Consider the following 14,089-nt stretch of genomic DNA (forward strand, 5'->3'; position numbering starts at 1 on the left):
CTTCAAATCGCATTTGGAGACGTTTTAGACCATTTTGAGCATTTAGAAAAAACTTTTTCACACCAAAGTGCTTAGAATAGCTTCAAATCCCATTTGGAGACGTTTTAGATCATTTTGTGATTTTCGAAAAAAACTTGTTAACATAAAAACACCAAAGTGCTTAGAATAGCTTAAAATCGTATTTGGAGACGTTTTAGACCATTTTGTGATTTTCGAAAAAGCTTGGTTACACAAAAACATCAAAGTGCTTAAAATCACATTATAAACCATTTTAGACCATTTTGAGCATTTCTATAACACTTTTCACACAAAAACATCAAAGAGCACAAAATAGCTTAATATCGTATTTAAAAACGTTTTAGACCATTTTGAGCATTTCGACAAAACTTTTTCACACAAAACACCAAAGTGCTTAGAATAGCTTCAAATCGCATTTGGAGACGTTTTAGACCATTTTGTGATTTTCGAAAAAACTTGTTAACATAAAAACACCAAAGTGCTTAGAATAGCTTCAAATCGCAATTGGAGACGTTTTAGACCATTTTAGTGATTTTCGAAAAAACTTGGTTACACAAAAACATCAAATTGCTTAAAATCACATTATAAACCGTTTTAAACCATTTTGAGCATTTCGATAACACTTTTCACACAAAAACATCAAAGAGCACAAAATAGCTTAATATCGTATTATCAACGTTTTAGACCATTTTGAGCATTTCGACAAAACTTGTTAACATAAAAACACCAAAGTGCTTAGAATAGCTTCAAATCGCATTTGGAGACGTTTTAGACCGTTTTGTGATTTTCGAAAAAAATTGTTAACATAAAAAAACCAAAGTGCTTAGAATCACATTATAAACCGTTTTAGACCATTTTGAGCATTTCGATAACAATTTTCACACAAAAACATCAAAGAGCACAAAATAGCTTAATATCGTATTTAAAAATGTTTTAGACCATTTTGAGCATTTAGACAAAACTTTTTCACACAAAACACCAAAGTGCTTAGAATAGCTTCAAATCGTTTTTGGAGACGTTTTAGACCATTTTGAGATTTTCGAAAAAACTTGGTGACACAAAAACATCAAAGTGCTTAAAATCACATTATAAACCGTTTTAGACCATTTTGAGCATTTCGATAACACTTTTCACACAAAAACATCAAAGAGCACAAAATAGCTTAATATCGTATTTAAAAACGTTTTAGACCATTTTGAGCATTTCGACAAAACTTTTTCACACAAAACACCAAAGTGCTTAGAATAGCTTCAAATCGCATTTGGAGACGTTTTAGACCAATTTGTGCATTTCGATGAAACTTGGTTACACAAAAACATCAAAGTGCTTAAAATCACATTATAAATCGTTTTAGACCATTTTGAGCATTTCGATAACACTTTTCACACAAAAACATCAAAGAGCACAAAATAGCTTAATATCGTATTTAAAAACGTTTTAGACTATTTTGAGCATTTAGACAAAACTTTTTCACACAAAACACCAAAGTGCTTAGAATAGCTTCAAATCGCATTTGGAGACGTTTTAGACCATTTTCTGATTTTCGAAAAAACTGGTTAACATAAAAACACCAAAGTGCTTAGAATAGCTTCAAATCGTATTTGGAGACGTTTTAGACCATTTTGTGATTTTCGAAAAAACTTGTTAACATAAAAACACCAAAGTGCTTAGAATAGCTTCAAATCGCATTTGGAGACATTTTAGACCAATTTGTGATTTTCGAAAAAACTTGTCAACATAAAAACACCAAAGTGTTTAAAATAGCTTCAAATCGCATTTGGAGACGTTTTAGACCAATTTGTGATTTTCGAAAAAACTTATCAACATAAAAACACGAAAGTGCTTAGAATAGCTTCAAATCGCATTTGGAAACGTTTTAGACCATTTTGTGATTTTCGAAAAAACTTGTTAACATAAAAACACCAAAGTGCTTAGAATAGCTTCAAATCGTATTTGGAGACGTTTTAGACCATTTTGTGATTTTCGAAAAAAATTGTTTACATAAAAACACCAAAGTGCTTAGAATCACATTATAAACCGTTTTAGACCATTTTGAGCATTTCGATAACAATTTTCACACAAAAACATCAAAGAGCACAAAATAGCTTAATATCGTATTTAAAAATGTTTTAGACCATTTTGAGCATTTAGATAAAACTTTTTCACACAAAACACCAAAGTGCTTAGAATAGCTTCAAATCGCATTTGGAGACGTTTTAGACCATTTTGTGATATTTGAAAAAACTGGTTAACATAAAAACACCAAAGTGCTTAGAATAGCTTCAAATCGCATTTGGAGACGTTTTAGACGATTTGGTGATTTTCGAAAAAACTTGTTAACATAAAAACACCAAAGTGCTTAGAATAGCTTCAAATCGTATTTGGAGACGTTTTAGACCATTTTGAGATTTTCGAAAAAACTTGGTTACACAAAAACATAAAAGTGCTTAAAATCACATTATAAACCGTTTTAGACCATTTTGAGCATTTCGATAACACTTTTCACACAAAAACATCAAAGAGCACAAAATAGCTTAATATCGTATTTAAAAACGTTTTAGACCATTTTGAGCATTTCGACAAAACTTTTTCACACAAAACACCAAAGTGCTTAGAATAGCTTCAAATCGCATTTGGAGACGTTTTAGACCAATTTGTGCATTTCGATGAAACTTGGTTACACAAAAACATCAAAGTGCTTAAAATCACATTATAAATCGTTTTAGACCATTTTGAGCATTTCGATAACACTTTTCACACAAAAACATCAAACAGCACAAAATAGCTTAATATCGTATTTAAAAACGTTTTAGACCATTTTGAGCATTTAGACAAAACTTTTTCACACAAAACACCAAAGTGCTTAGAATAGCTTCAAATCGCATTTGGAGACGTTTTAGACCATTTTGAGATTTTCGAAAAAACTTGTTAACATAAAAACACCAAAGTGCTTAGAATAGCTTCAAATCGCATTTGGAGACGTTTTAGACCATTTTGTGCATTTCGATGAAACTTGGTTACACAAAAACATCAAAGTGCTTAAAATCACATTATAAACCGTTTTAGACCATTTTGAGCATTTCGATAACAGTTTTCACACAAAAACATCAAAGAGCACAAAATAGCTTAATATCGTATTTAAAAACGTTTTAGACCATTTTGAGCATTTCGACAAAACTTTTTCACACAAAACACCAAAGTGCTTAGAATAGCTTCATATCGCATTTGGAGACGTTTTAGACCATTTTGTGATTTTCGAAAAAACTTGTTAACATAAAAACACGAAAGTGCTTAGAATAGCTTCAAATCGCATTTCGAAACGTTTTAGACCATTTTGTGATTTTCGAAAAAACTTGTTAACATAAAAACACCAAAGTGCTTAGAATAGCTTCAAATCGTATTTGGAGACGTTTTAGACCATTTTGTGATTTTCGAAAAAATTGTTTACATAAAAACACCAAAGTGCTTAGAATCACATTATAAACCGTTTTAGACCATTTTGAGCATTTCGATAAAAATTTTCACACAAAAACATCAAAGAGCACAAAATAGCTTAATATCGTATTTAAAAATGTTTTAGACAATTTTGAGCATTTAGACAAAACTTTTTCACACAAAACACCAAAGTGCTTAGAATAGCTTCAAATCGCATTTGGAGACGTTTTAGACCATTTTGTGATTTTTGAAAAAACTTGTTAACATAAAAACACCAAAGTGCTTAGAATAGCTTCAAATCGCATTTGGAGACGTTTTAGACCATTTTGTGATTTTCGAAAAAACTTGTTAACATAAAAACACCAAAGTGCTTAGAATAGCTTCAAATCGTATTTGGAGACGTTTTAGACCATTTTGAGCATTTAGACAAAACTTTTTCACACCAAAGTGCTTAGAATAGCTTCAAATCGCATTTGGAGACGTTTTAGATCATTTTGTGATTTTAGAAAAAAACTTGTTAACATAAAAACACCAAAGTGTTCAGAATAGCTTCAAATCGCATTTGGAGACGTTTTAGACCATTTTGTGCATTTCGATGAAACTTGGTTACACAAAAACATCAAAGTGCTTAAAATCACCTTATAAACCGTTTTAGACCATTTTGAGCATTTCGATAACACTGTTCACACAAAAACATCAAAGAGCACAAAATAGCTTAATATCGTATTTAAAAACTTTTTAGACCATTTTGAGAATTTCGACAAAACTTTTTTACACAAAACACCAACGTGCTTAGAATAATTTCAAATCGCATTTGGAGACGTTTTAGACCAATTTGTGCATTTCGATGAAATTTCGTTACACAAAAACATCAAAGTGCTTAAAATCACATTATAAACCGTTTTAGACCATTTTGAGCATTTAGACAAAACTTTTTCACACAAAACACCAAAGTGCTTAGAATAGCTTCAAATCGCATTTGGAGACGTTTTAGACAATTTTGTGATTTTCGAAAAAACTTGTTAACATAAACACACCAAAGTGCTTAGAATAGCTTCTAATCGCATTTGGAGACATGTTAGACCAATTTGTGATTTTCGAAAAAACTTGTCAACATAAAAACACCAAAGGGTTTAGAATAGCTTCAAATCGCATTTGGAGACGTTTTAGACCAATTTGTGATTTTCGAAAAAACTTATCAACATAAAAACACCAAAGGGTTTAGAATAGCTTCAAATCGCATTTGAAGACGTTTTAGACCATTTTGTGATTTTCGAAAAAACTTGTTAACATAAAAACACCAAAGTGCTTAGAATAGCTTCAAATCGTATTTGGAGACGTTTTAGACCATTTTGAGATTTTCGAAAAAACTTGGTTACACAAAAACATCAAAGTGCTTAAAATCACATTATAAACCGTTTTAGACCATTTTGAGCATTTCGATAACACTTTTCACACAAAAACATCAAAGAGCACAAAATAGCTTAATATCGTATTTAAAAACGTTTTAGACCATTTTGAGCATTTTGACAAAACTTTTTCACAGAAAACACCAAAGTGCTTAGAATAGCTTCAAATCGCATTTGGAGACGTTTAGACCATTTTGTGATTTTCGAAAAAACTTGTTAACATAAAAACATCAAAGTGTACAGAATAGCTTCAAATCGCATTTGGAGACGTTTTAGACCATTTTGTGATTTTCGAAAAAAAATGTTAACATAAAAACACCAAAGTGCTTAGAATAGCGTCAAATCGTATTTGGAGACGTTTTAAACCATTTTGTGATTTTCGAAAAAACTTGTTAACATAAAAACACCAAAGTGCTTAGAATAGCTTCAAATCGTATTTGGAGACGTTTTAGGCCATTTTGTGATTTTCCAAAAAACTTGTTAACATAAAAACACCAAAGTGCTTAGAATAGCTTCAAATCGCATTTGGTGACGTTTTAGACAATTTTGTGCATTTCGATGAAACTTGGTTACACAAAAACATCAAAGTGCTTAAAATCACATTATAAACCGTTTTAGACCATTTTGAGCATTTCGATAACACTTTTCACACAAAAACATCAAAGAGCACAAAATCGCTTAATATCGTATTTAAAAACATTTTAGACCATTTTGAGCATTTAGACAAAACTTTTTCATACAAAACACCAAAGTGCTTAGAATAGCTTCAAATCGCATTTGGAGACGTTTTAGACCATTTTGTGATTTTCGACAAAACTTGTTAACATAAAAACACCAAAGTGCTTAGAATAGCTTCAAATCGTATTTGGAGACGTTTTAGACCATTTTGTGATTTTCGAAAAAACTTGTTAACATAAAAACACCAAAGTGCTTAGAATAGCTTCAAATCGCATTTGGAAACGTTTTAGACAATTTTGTGCATTTCGATGAAACTTGGTTACACAAAAACATCAAAGTGCTTAAAATCACATTATAAACCGTTTTAGACCATTTTGAGCATTTCGATAACACTTTTCACACAAAAACATCAAAGAGCACAAAATAGCTTAATATCGTATTTAAAAACGTTTTAGACCATTTTGAGCATTTCGACAAAACTTTTTCACACAAAACACCAAAGTGCTTAGAATAATTTCAAATCGCATTTGGAGACGTTTTAGACCAATTTGTGCATTTCGATGAAACTTGGTTACACAAAAACATCAAAGTGCTTAAAATCACATTATAAACCGTTTTAGACCATTTTGAGCATTTCGACAAAACTTTTTCACACAAAACACCAAAGTGATTAGAATAGCTTCAAATCGCATTTGGAGACGTTTTAGACCATTTTGTGATTTTCGAAAAAACTTGGTAACATAAAAACACCAAAGTGCTTAGAATAGCTTCAAATCGCATTTGGAGATGTTTTAGACAATTTTGTGATTTTCGAAAAAACTTGTTAACATAAAAACACCAAAGTGATTAGAATAGCTTCAAATCACATTTGGAGACGTTTTAGACCATTTTGTGGTTTTCGAAAAAACTTGTTAACATAAAAACACCAAAGTGCTTAGAATAGCTTCAAATCGCATTTGGAGACGTTTTAGACAATTTTGTGCATTTCGATGAAACTTGGTTACACAAAAACATCAAAGTGCTTAAAATCACATTATAAACCGTTTTAGACCATTTTGAGCATTTCGATAACACTGTTCACACAAAAACATCAAAGAGCACAAAATAGCTTAATATCGTATTTAAAAACGTTTTAGACCATTTTGAGCATTTCGACAAAACTTTTTCACACAAAACACCAAAGTGCTTAGAATAATTTCAAATCGCATTTGGAGATGTTTTAGACCAATTTGTGCATTTCGATGAAACTTCGTTACACAAAAACATCAAAGTGCTTAAAACCACATTATAAACCGTTTTAGACCATTTTGAGCATTTCGATAACACTTTTTCACACAAAACACCAAAGTGCTTAGAATAGCTTCAAATCGCATTTGGAGACGTTTTAGACCATTTTGTGATTTTCGAAAAAACTTGTTAACATAAAAACACCAAAGTGATTTGAATAGCTTCAAATCGCATTTGGAGGTGTTTTAGACCATTTTGTGATTTTCGAAAAAACTTGTTAACATAAAAACACCAAAGTGCTTAGAATAGCTTCAAATCGCATTTGGAGACGTTTTAGACCAATTTGTGATTTTCGAAAAAAAATTGTCAACATAAAAACACCAAAGTGTTTAGAATAGCTTCAAATCGCATTTGGAGACGTTTTAGACCAATTTGTGATTTTCGCAAAAACTTATCAACATAAAAACACCAAAGGGTTTAGAATAGCTTCAAATCGCATTTGGAGACGTTTTAGACCATTTTGTGATTTTTGAAAAAACTTGTTAACATAAAAACACCAAAGTGCTTAGAGTAGCTTCAAATCGCATTTGGAGACGTTTTAGACCATTTTGTGATTTTCGAAAAAACTTGTTAACATAAAAACACCAAAGTGATTAGAATAGCTTCAAATCGCATTTGGAGATGTTTTAGACCATTTTGTGATTTTCGAAAAAACTTGTTAACATAAAAACACCAAAGTGCTTAGAATAGCTTCAAATCGCATTTGGAGACGTTTTAGACCAATTTGTGATTTTCGAAAAAAATTGTCAACATAAAAACACCAAAGTGTTTAGAATAGCTTCAAATCGCATTTGGAGACGTTTTAGACCAATTTGTGATTTTCGCAAAAACTTATCAACATAAAAACACCAAAGGGTTTAGAATAGCTTCAAATCGCATTTGGAGACGTTTTAGACCATTTTGTGATTTTCGAAAAAAAGTGTTAACATAAAAACACCAAAGTGCTTAGAATCACATTATAAACCGTTTTAGACCATTTTGAGCATTTCGATAACACTTTTCACACAAAAACATCAAAGAGCACAAAATAGCTTAATATCGTATTTAAAAATGTTTTAGACCATTTTGAGCATTTAGACAAAACTTTTTCACACAAAACACCAAAGTGCTTAGAATAGCTTCAAATCGCATTTGGAGACGTTTTAGACCATTTTGTGATTTTCGAAAAAACTTGTTAACATAAACACACCAAAGTGCTTAGAATAGCTTCTAATCGCATTTGGAGACATTTTAGACCAATTTGTGATTTTCGAAAAAACTTGTCAACATAAAAACACCAAAGGGTTTAGAATAGCTTCAAATCGCATTTGGAGACGTTTTAGACCAATTTGTGATTTTCGAAAAAACTTATCAACATAAAAACACCAAAGTTCTTAGAATCACATTATAAACCGTTTTAGACCATTTTGAGCATTTCGATAACAATTTTCACACAAAAACATCAAAGAGCACAAAATAGCTTAATATCGTATTTAAAAACGTTTTAGACCATTTTGAGCATTTCGACAAAACTTTTTCACACTAAACACAAAAGTGCTTAGAATAGCTTCAAATCGCATTTGGAGACGTTTTAGACCAATTTGTGCATTTCGATGAAACTTGGTTACACAAAAACATCAAAGTGCTTAAAATCACATTATAAACCGTTTTAGACCATTTTGAGCATTTCGATAACACTTTTCACACAAAAACATCAAAGAGCACAAAATAGCTTAATATCGTATTTAAAAACGTTTTAGACCATTTTGAGCATTTAGACAAAACTTTTTCAAACAAAACACCAAAGTGCTTAGAATAGCTTCAAATCGCATTTGGAGACGTTTTAGACCATTTTGTGATTTTCGAAAAAACATGTCAACATAAAAACACCAAAGGGTTTAGAATAGCTTCAAATCGCATTTGGAGACGTTTTAGACCATTTTGTGATTTTCGAAAAAACTTGTTAACATAAAAACACCAAAGTGCTTAGAATAGCTTCAAATCGTATTTGGAGACGTTTTAGACCATTTTGAGATTTTCGAAAAAACTTGTTAACATAAAAACACCAATGTGATTATAATAGCTTCAAATCGCATTTGGAGATGTTTTAGACCATTTTGTGATTTTCGAAAAAACTTGTTAACATAAAGACACCAAAGTGCTTAGAATAGCTTCAAATCGCATTTGGAGACGTTTTAGACCAATTTGTGATTTTCGAAAAAAATTGTCAACATAAAAACACCAAAGTGTTTAGAATAGCTTCAAATCGCATTTGGAGACGTTTTAGACCAATTTGTGATTTTCGCAAAAACTTATCAACATAAAAACACCAAAGGGTTTAGAATAGCTTCAAATCGCATTTGGAGACGTTTTAGACCATTTTGTGATTTTCGAAAAAACTTGTTAACATAAAAACACCAAAGTGCTTACAATAGATTCAAATCGCATTTGGAGACGTTTTAGACCATTTTGTGATTTTCGAAAAAACTTGTTAACATAAAAACACCAAAGTGCTTAGAATCACATTATAAACCGTTTTAGACCATTTTGAGCATTTCGATAACACTTTTCACACAAAAACATCAAAGAGCACAAAATAGCTTAATATCGTATTTAAAAATGTTTTAGACCATTTTGAGCATTTAAACAAAACTTTTTCACACAAAACACCAAAGTGCTTAGAATAGCTTCAAATCGCATTTGGAGACGTTTTAGACCAATTTGTGATTTTCGAAAAAACTTATCAACATAAAAACACCAAAGGGTTTAGAATAGCTTCAAATCGCATTTGGAGACGTTTTAGACCATTTTGTGATTTTCGAAAAAAATTGTTAACATAAAAACACCAAAGTGCTTTAGAATCACATTATAAACCGTTTTAGACCATTTTGAGCATTTCGATAACACTTTTCACACAAAAACATCAAAGAGTACAAAATAGCTTAATATCGTATTTAAAAACGTTTTAGACCATTTTGAGCATTTCGACAAAACTTTTTCACACTAAACACAAAAGTGCTTAGAATAGCTTCAAATCGCATTTGGAGACGTTTTAGACCAATTTGTGCATTTCGATGAAACTTGGTTACACAAAAACATCAAAGTGCTTAAAATCACATTATAAACCGTTTTAGACCATTTTGAGCATTTCGATAACACTTTTCACACAAAAACATCAAAGAGCACAAAATAGCTTAATATCGTATTTAAAAACGTTTTAGACCATTTTGAGCATTTAGACAAAACTTTTTCAAACAAAACACCAAAGTGCTTAGAATAGCTTCAAATCGCATTTGGAGACGTTTTAGACCATTTTGTGATTTTCGAAAAAACATGTCAACATAAAAACACCAAAGGGTTTAGAATAGCTTCAAATCGCATTTGGAGACGTTTTAGACCATTTTGTGATTTTCGAAAAAACTTGTTAACATAAAAACACCAAAGTGCTTAGAATAGCTTCAAATCGTATTTGGAGACGTTTTAGACCATTTTGAGATTTTCGAAAAAACTTGTTAACATAAAAACACCAATGTGATTATAATAGCTTCAAATCGCATTTGGAGATGTTTTAGACCATTTTGTGATTTTCGAAAAAACTTGTTAACATAAAGACACCAAAGTGCTTAGAATAGCTTCAAATCGCATTTGGAGACGTTTTAGACCAATTTGTGATTTTCGAAAAAAATTGTCAACATAAAAACACCAAAGTGTTTAGAATAGCTTCAAATCGCATTTGGAGACGTTTTAGACCAATTTGTGATTTTCGCAAAAACTTATCAACATAAAAACACCAAAGGGTTTAGAATAGCTTCAAATCGCATTTGGAGACATTTTAGACCATTTTGTGATTTTCGAAAAAACTTGTTAACATAAAAACACCAAAGTGCTTACAATAGATTCAAATCGCATTTGGAGACGTTTTAGACCATTTTGTGATTTTCGAAAAAACATGTTAACATAAAAACACCAAAGTGCTTAGAATCACATTATAAACCGTTTTAGACCATTTTGAGCATTTCGATAACACTTTTCACACAAAAACATCAAAGAGCACAAAATAGCTTAATATCGTATTTAAAAATGTTTTAGACCATTTTGAGCATTTAAACAAAACTTTTTCACACAAAACACCAAAGTGCTTAGAATAGCTTCAAATCGCATTTGGAGACGTTTTAGACCAATTTGTGATTTTCGAAAAAACTTATCAACATAAAAACACCAAAGGGTTTAGAATAGCTTCAAATCGCATTTGGAGACGTTTTAGACCATTTTGTGATTTTCGAAAAAAATTGTTAACATAAAAACACCAAAGTGCTTTAGAATCACATTATAAACCGTTTTAGACCATTTTGAGCATTTCGATAACACTTTTCACACAAAAACATCAAAGAGCACAAAATAGCTTAATATCGTATTTAAAAATGTTTTAGACCATTTTGAGCATTTAGACAAAACTTTTTCACACAAAACACCAAAGTGCTTAGAATAGCTTCAAATCGCATTTGGAGACGTTTTAGACCATTTTGTGATTTTCGAAAAAACTTGTTAACATAAACACACCAAAAGGCTTAGAATAGCTTCTAATCGCATTTGGAGACATTTTAGACCAATTTGTGATTTTCGAAAAAACTTGTCAACATAAAAACACCAAAGGGTTTAGAATAGCTTCAAATCGCATTTGGAGACGTTTTAGACCATTTTGTGATTTTGGAAAAAAATTGTTAACATAAAAACACCAAAGTTCTTAGAATCACATTATAAACCGTTTTAGACCATTTTGAGCATTTCGATAACAATTTTCACACAAAAACATCAAAGAGCACAAAATAGCTTAATATCGTATTTAAAAATGTTTTAGACCATTTTGAGCATTTAGACAAAACTTTTTCACTCAAAACACCAAAGTGCTTAGGATAGCTTCAAATCGCATTTGGAGACGTTTTAGACCATTTTGTGATTTTCGAAAAAAAACTTGTTAACATAAAAACAACGAAGTGCTTAGAATAGCTTCAAATCGCATTTGGAGACGTTTTAGACCATTTTGTGATTTTCGAAAAAACTTGGTTACACAAAAACATCAAAGTGGCTTAAAATCACATTATAAACCGTTTTAGACCATTTTGAGCATTTCGATAACACTTTTCACACAAAAACATCAAAGAGCACAAAATAGCTTAATATCGTATTTAAAAACGTTTTAGACCATTTTGAGCATTTCGACAAAACTTTTTCACACAAAACACCAAAGTGCTTAGAATAGCTTCAAATCGCATTTGGAGACGTTTTAGACCATTTTGTGATTTTCGAAAAAACTTGTTAACATAAAAACACCAAAGTGCTTAGAATAGCTTCAAATCGCATTTGGAGACGTTTTAGACCATTTTGTGACTTTCGAAAAAAATTGTTAACATAAAAACACCAAAGTTCTTAGAATCACATTATAAAACCGTTTTAGACCATTTTGAGCATTTCGATAACACTTTTCACACAAAAACATCAAAGAGCACAAAACAGCTTAATATCCTATTTAAAAATGTTTTAGACCATTTTGAGCATTTAGACAAAACTTTTTCACACCAAAGTGCTTAGAATAGCTTCAAATCGCATTTGGAGACGTTTTAGACCATTTTGTGATTTTCGAAAAAACTTGTTAACATAAAAACACCAAAGTGCTTAGAATAGCTTCAAATCGCATTTGGAGACATTTTAGACCAATTTGTGATTTTCGAAAAAACTTGTTAACATAAAAACACCAAAGTGCTTAGAATAGCTCCAAATCGTATTTGGAGACGTTTTAGACCATTTTGTGATTTTCGAAAAAATTTGTTAACATAAAAACACCAAAGTGCTTAGAATAGCTTCAAATCGTATTTGGAGACGTTTTAGACCATTTTGTGATTTTCGAAAAAACTTGTTAACATAAAAACACCAATGTGCTTAGAATAGCTTCAAATCGCATTTTGAGACGTTTTAGACCATTTTGTGCATTTCGATGAAACTTGGTTACACAAAAACATCAAAGTGCTTAAAATCACATTATAAATCGTTTTAGACCATTTTGAGCATTTAGGTAAAACTTTTTCACACAAAACACCAAAGTGCTTAGAATAGCTTTAAATCGCATTTGGAGACGTTTTAGACCATTTTGTGATTTTTGAAAAAACTTGTTAACATAAAAACACCAAAGTGCTTAGAATAGCTTCAAATCGCATTTGGAGACGTTTTAGACCATTTTGTGATTTTCGAAAAAACTTTTTAACATAAAAACATCAAAGTGTACAGAATAGCTTCAAATCGCATTTGGAGACGTTTTAGACCAATTTGTGATTTTCGAAAGAACTTATTAACATAAAAACACCAAAGGGTTTAGAATAGCTTCAAATCGCATTTGGAGACGTTTTAGACCATTTTGTGATTTTCGAAAAAACTTGTTAACATAAAAACACCAAAGTGCTTAGAATAGCTTCAAATCGCATTTGGAAACGTTTTAGACCATTTTGTGATTTTCGAAAAAACTTGTTGACATAAAAACACCAAAGTGCTTAGAATAGCTTCAAATCGTATTTGGAGACGTTTTAGACCATTTTGTGCATTTCGATGAAACTTGGTTATACAAAAACATCAAAGTGCTTAAAATCACATTATAAACCATTTTAGACCATTTTGAGCATTTCGATAACACTTTTCACACAAAAACATCAAAGAGCACAAAATAGCTTAATATCGTATTTAAAAACGTTTTAGACCATTTTGAGCATTTCGACAAAACTTTTTCACACAAAACACCAAAGTGCTTAGAATAGCTTCAAATCGCATTTGGAGACGTTTTAGACCATTTTGTGATTTTCGAAAAAACTTGTTAACATAAAAACATCAAAGTGTACAGAATAACTTCAAATCGCATTTGGAGACCGTTTTAGGCCAATTTGTGATTTTCGAAAAAACTTGTTAACCTAAAAATACCAAAGTGTTTAGAATAGCTTCAAATCGCATTTGGAGACGTTTTAGACCATTTTGTGATTTTCAAAAAAACTTGTTAACATAAAAACACCAAAGTGCTTAGAATAGCTTCAAATCGCATTTGGAGACATTTTAGACCAATTTGTGATTTTTGAAAAAACTTGTTAACATAAAAACACCAAAGTGCTTACAATAGCTTCAAATCGTATTTGGAGACGTTTTAGACCATTTTGTGATTTTCGAAAAAACTTGTTAACATAAAAACACCAAAGTACTTACAATAGCTTCAAATCGCATTTGGAGACGTTTTAGACCATTTTGTG

Source organism: Antedon mediterranea, chromosome 6 (genome assembly GCF_964355755.1).
Source record: "Antedon mediterranea chromosome 6, ecAntMedi1.1, whole genome shotgun sequence".
Lineage (NCBI taxonomy): Eukaryota > Metazoa > Echinodermata > Crinoidea > Comatulida > Antedonidae > Antedon > Antedon mediterranea.